Raw genomic sequence first — 6,329 nt, 5'->3', positions numbered from 1 at the left:
TGGCAGTGTTGTACAACTGGCGTCTCCAAACTTTCAGCACCTGAAAACTTGCAGCGTCCCTTTGTTGGGCTCCGTGGTGGGTGGTCGCCATTGCTGCTGAACAAAAATAAGACCGGCATGCATAAAGCATTCCCCCTACTGTCTAATCGTACCGGCCTAAAGCGGGTACGCACCGATGACATAAATTACTTCAACCAGCCAATAGAAACATTTCGCCACTTCCACGTCATTCACTATGAAAAAACCAGAAAGCAAGCCAGGACTGTATCTCCTTTCGTAGTTGCCAAGTGTCTTACTGAAACTCTTGGGGCTGAATACAAAGTAACCAAAATGGCTAGTGGAGACCTTCGCCTTGAAATTCGGGACAAAGCATAATTTGTAAAGTTAGACAGCATCTCAAAGTTTGGTGACGTACCAATCACCATAACACCACACAGATCTATGAACATCACTCGCGGAGTGGTATCTGATGCAGACTTACTTGACCTGACCGAAACTTGATTTTTCGAGGGGTGGAAGAGCCAAAACGTCACTAATGTACAGAAAATTATCATTAGAAGAAATTATAACGAAACACCGACGAAACACCTAATACTCACGTTTGCTACAGTAAACTACCAGAATCTATTCAAGCAGAGTAGATGAAGACATCTATCATGCTGTAAATTCCAAACCCTCGTCGTTGCTTCCAACGCCAGAGGTATGGCCATGGCTCTAAAATCTGTCGTGGTTGCCAGACTTGTGCACAATATGGAGTCCTAGGCCACGTGTCTGAGAACTGCAAACAACCGCCACACTGTGTAAACTGCGAAAGAACCATGCTGCATATTGACGCTCCTGCACATACTGAAAAAAGAAAAAGAAATAATTACATCGAAGGTGAAGAAGAAATTTCAATTTAAAAAGCACGGCGAAGAGTCGCACCATTCTATGGACCTACATACACTGATGCGGCGCGTTAGGGGGCACCGCCGCACCAGCCCTCACCACTCCTTGGACCCGCGCATACCGAACCGACGGCTGTGGCACCTGCCCCCAAGGCGGCTGTAGCCCAGGCTACACCGCCTACTCCCAAACAGAGACCGGAGACTCCAGAGTCTTCAGGTTTCAAGGCCTCACTTCACCAGGCGAGGCCCAAAAGTCGAACTAAAAGTCCGCACGTGCGGGCCTCCAGTGCCTCCGAAGAGGCGATGGATACGTCGGTACCCCTGGTGCCAAAAGAGCGGCGTGGCTCTTTGGAGCCTGCCAAGAAAACAAAAAAGCAGCTAACAGGGCCTGGTGTCCGTCTCGCCCGTGCATGTTGTTTTCATATTTGCAGGCGGATTTACGCTCGTATCTGCAGAGTCGCTTGCACTCGCATCACTGCTGGCCCATTGGTCTACTGCCTAGTTCTTGCGTATTCGGCCTGTGGCCGTAGCACTTGAAAACCACTGGCCGTTGCTTCCGGGAGTGACAGCAAAGAACCTCGTGGTTGGGGGCTTGCGGCATCGCCGCGTGCCTCTGGAGGCGCGCGTGCCGCGGACGCGTATGTCTTTTTCTATAGGCAGTTTTGTGTGCCGAGTTGGCCGCCGCAGCGTTTGCAGTCTTCAGTGCAACCCTCGGTATTGTGACTAAAAGCCCCGCATCGTTTGCGATACGGCTTGGAGCACATGTTTGCAATGTGGCCCTCCTCCCCACAACGAGCACATACGCGGCGCATGCCTCTATATTCGCACATGACCCCGTGTCCTTGAATGTTCAAAAAGTTAGGCACAGGTCTGCACATTTCAATTCTGACTACTCGTACCCCGTTCAGCTGGTTGTGGCGACTGCCCACTGTTCCAAATGTGATGCCCTTAGGTTCCTGTAGGGCTGCAAGGCGCTCGCTAGCGCGTCGTTTCATAAATAGGCCAGGAACCTGTACACGTTTACAAAGGTGACGGGTGGTCCCACTGCTTCTACGGGCACCCTCTCATAATTTAACATAAACCCTTTTGCAATCATAAGCTTTCTGGCTTGGTCAGCGTTTCTAGTGCACACTAAGAACTTGGAACCCCTATATGCTGTAGCACAAGAACGCTGTCATCTCCTGCAGTATATTCTACCGCATCTATCAAATCGTGAACTGACACATTGCTCTTGAGCGCGTTAAACAGAAAACAGTTCTCTCTCCCCGGCATCCCGATAGAGGCCATTGTGTGGTCGAAGTCACTGTATTTCTTGACAGGGGCACCTGAGGTGGCGTAGGCTTGTCTGGAGGTACTGGAGGTTCTGCAGCTGATGCTGCACCCTCGTGGTCGGCCCGGCAAGGGCAGGAGCCTCAGGGATGGTGATGACGGCTAGAGACACAACCAGGACCTCCAGAGCAGTGGGTTGCTACCAGAATCATCGCACCTCCTTGTGGGCACGTGGGTGGGCTCCGGTTAATGAGGCCTGAAGCCCAGAAACTCGGTGTCTCGCGCGAGACGTGAGCACCAAGCGCTTCTCTTATGTTCCTGGAATTCCCAGGGGCCTTCGTCGGCTCGACGAGACACCAGGAAGGAATTGTCGACTCACAGGAGAAACAGCTGTCTCGACAATTGATCTAGCCAAAAGGCCGAGAATTGATGCGATTTATTTGCACGCAATTGAAATTCATTCTTTCACACCTCGTATTCAGTTCTGGCCAAATGCCAGGAAAACAGTAGCAAAGCAATTCTGACGTCCACCCATGCAAAACCAGAACTGTCCACCGACAGTGGCAGCACTGGCTTCGCTGCGTTGCTTTTATCCCTCGTCCGCTTGAAGTTTCTTGTTTCGCTTACAAACATGTTAAAAACTGAAACCTTCTTTTCCTAGAGGTCGAAGCCACGCTTGCTTGCTTGCTTACACGCGTACTCTAGATTGCGCCCATGACGTCACACCAAATGCTTGCTGGCGAATATTATCAGGCATGTCACGGGAGAAGCCGCTGCACTTGTTTTAAAAACTGATGCAATGTCTACATGTCCAACCCGAGCACCAAATCCTGGAAGGAAAAAAATTACTGTGCAAAATGCGACTACGTCATCCATCTAACATGGCTTATACGCTGGCTTCTTAAGCAACGCCTCTGAACGAAGCCCACAATCATCGGCAAAATGGTGGTGCCTTTGGCTGCTTCAGCACGCTCAACGTATGCCTTGTAAGTTCCGAAGTGGCGGAACACCGCACCGAAGTCGACAAACGTCCTGCTCTGAAAGGCAGACGCGGGAATGCATGCGAAACGTCTACTACAGCGCGTGTGAATGAAGGGTGAATGAAGGGTCATGTGGCAGAGGGTGACGGAACGTGAGCGTGCGACATGCCGCTGCGATGCCGCTCAAGCGTTCAACGGGCTTCATGCTCTGCCTGTCGTGGTCGAAAACGTCCAATTTTTGATGATTCCGAGGGGTAGGAGTGCTATGGTGGCGTGTACGAGGCGCTGGCGTGGCGCTCCGTCAATCGTACGGACATGAGGCGGCAGAAGGCGGTCATCAAGTGGTCGCGGAAATCAGTGGAGAAGTACTCGCCTGTGCTTTTCGTCGAATCCCGCTATATAAGGTGCGAGTAGACTCGCGACAGACGATCTCCGGGAGACGGGTGGTTGCACAAATGCGACCGTTTGCCAACGTGCAGTCATAGTCGTGGATTATTTCGCCCAACTACGACAGCTTTGTCACTGTGCTCACTACTGTTGCTTGTTTTTGTTGACCTTCACTTGTGGCTCACACCCACTGAGGAGGAATGGCCGGTTTGTTGTTCTGCTGCTTCGACTTCTACATATCAGGCTTAGTGAAGCGGTGAGGAGTGATGATTGGTTACAGAGGCAAAGCACAGCAAAGCGCGCCCGGGGCGTGATCTCACGCGTCCTGGATTCCACAGCGCTTGAGGTACGTGCGTGGTGCGTCCGTACGTCTAGTGCGCAATTTTCTTGGAACTTCCAGCAACTGGCCATTCCATTCACGTGAGCGTGCGAGGATGTTTGTTGTAAATAACGAGAGCCAACTGCGGATGAGCTGGTATGAGATGGTGTCCAGAAATGTAGTGTGTGATCAACAAGGCGATGCCCGCCGTGGTGGCCTAGTAGCTATGAGGTACTCGGCTGCTGACCCGCAGGTGGTGGCATCGAATCCCGGCTGAGGCGGCTGCATTTCCGTGTGCTCAGATTTGTGTGCACGTTAAAGAACCTCACGTGGTCGAAGTTTCCGGAGCCCTTCATTACAGGTTTTTAGTTTGACGTTTTTACGCTCCGCTTAGTAGCTAAGCGGAGCGGGAACGCGAGTGCGCATGCGCCCTCCACTAAGGCCTTAAGCGGGTTACCGGAGCGGGGAATACGGTCCGCTTACGAGCAGCCCAAGCGGAGCGTGGTGCGTCGCTGCCGTTGTTGCAAGAGGAAGGGGGACAATGCGCGCGCCCTGTCTCGTGCGTACTGCAACTTTGCTCATTTCAAGATGGCTTCCTCCGGAGACGGCACGCTTTCCGCGAGTGCTGCAGCTTCGGCGTCACCTGTCCAGTGCAAGCCGCGAAAACACAGTTTCAACGGTGAAAAATAAAAACGCCACCACCAAACGCGTCAAAAGCGCAAACAACACACAGAGAACGCTTGCAATGGATCTGGAAGGGAACTGGCTGGCTTTTGAGCGGCTACTATCAAGTCAGAGCTTGCTTCTTTTTCCAAAAACAGACGGTAATACATTGAAAGTGGATTTCTAACTACTTCATGAAAAGATAATTTATACGTTATTGTTTTGCTTTGAATACGTGAAAAAATGTTTCTCATTTTCTTTACCGACGATGAAAACGACCAGAGGGTGCTGCAACTGCGAAAGGACCGCTTCGCTGCTGGTAACGAATAACTAAAAGAGAAAAACCAGCCACTGCTGCGCTGCGGCTTCGCGGGTGCTCCCGGAGCGGGCGGACTACAAAAACGTCCAACTAAAAACCTCTATTATGGCATCCCTCATGATCTTATGGTGGTTGTTGGACGCCAACCCCACATATTATCATATTGTCATCAACAAGGTGATGGCTGAGGGCGCAAGCGAAGCAGCTGACCGCGTGGCAACGAATTACAGCTACCGCTGGCGGAAGCTGGGACTCAGGTCAGTGGACAGAGGAAAAGCACATCGGGGCTTCGCCGCTCCATCGTACAGCAGGTGTGTGCGGGGTGGGTCCTGTGGCATTCTTTGCAATTTTAATTTGTGATGGGGATTAGTGTAGATGCGCAGACGTGGCGAGAGCACGCGTCTTCTGGTTAAGACGTCGCGTGATGGTGTGATATAAAAATGCCTTCGCTTGTCACTGCAACTGTAAACAGAAACACCAACACCCATTTTCTAGAGGCTGTTTTATTTTTTGTTCCGAAATTTGTGAATTCGGAAAGCGGAAATAGCTTGGCACATACACACTTCTAGCTTTTCTCTGAAACAGTAATAATACATTACTGAATAGTTTTAATATTATAAGTAGGGATGTTCAAAAAAAACTTGTAGTATGTACGTGTGAACATAACAAAAAAGGGGCTCTCCAATAATGAAATTTCCACACAAACATGTATTTCCCAGAGCAATCGTAAGTGTGCATGAACACAGCTAGCGCACTCCCCGCACGCGATTACCGAGCCGCCGCGAATACCACGTCAGCCGGGGCGGCGTGACGCCATCGTTTCTGACACTCGCCACACCCACGCTGTTTACCCCGATATCCTTGGTAAATCCGAACACTTTTTTCTTTTATTGAGAATAATGTCGAACTCACCCCAGCAGGGTGAGTGGGCCGATCCCGGAGGTAGTGCATTACCGGGCCGACTTGTGGCGGAGGTGAAGCAAGCTGCAAGCACTCCGCCACATTGCAAAAATAAGCTTAATATCTTGGATTCAAATAGGATCCGTATCAGATAATAAGCTGTTAAGAACAGAAAAACGGTAAAACTGTAAAGGTGTATAAATCTAAAAACATGAAAAATCGCTTCTCTAAAAACTGGCGATATACAATATATTACAGCGCTCCAATGTGGTGGCGGTAAATGTCCGTGGAAGCCGCAATCGTGTCACTGACACACAAGCGTTTCATAGTTGGCAGATAGTTTCTGGAACACAGTCTGCGGGTGACACGGTAATTTGCCGGATCCCACGACCCCAGGCAGCCGACTACGATAGCTTCGACAGCGACGTGCTGGAACCGTTGGCGGAGATATCGCTGTAAAGAGGCGTACTTCTCCTTGAGCCTCCGGGCTTCCCGGAACGCCTGCAGTCTGTTGTTGAAAGGGCAGCAGACGTCCAGGATCAAGGCTTCCTCGCCTCTTGCCAGGACCAGGTCGGGCAACAGGCCGGGAAGTCCGACCCATTGCT

At 50.9% G+C, this 6,329-nt stretch overlaps 1 pseudogene; it reads right to left on the bottom strand.

Annotated features, from left to right (window-relative positions):
- Positions 1-5,744: 5,744 nt before the first annotated feature.
- Positions 5,745-5,921, bottom strand: LOC142766542 (U2 spliceosomal RNA; annotated as a pseudogene).
- Between the last annotated feature and the right edge of the window lie 408 nt (positions 5,922-6,329).

Source organism: Rhipicephalus microplus, chromosome 6, assembly GCF_043290135.1.
Source record: "Rhipicephalus microplus isolate Deutch F79 chromosome 6, USDA_Rmic, whole genome shotgun sequence".
Taxonomy (NCBI): Eukaryota; Metazoa; Arthropoda; class Arachnida; order Ixodida; family Ixodidae; genus Rhipicephalus; species Rhipicephalus microplus.
This window is presented reverse-complemented; position numbering and strand designations above follow the sequence as displayed.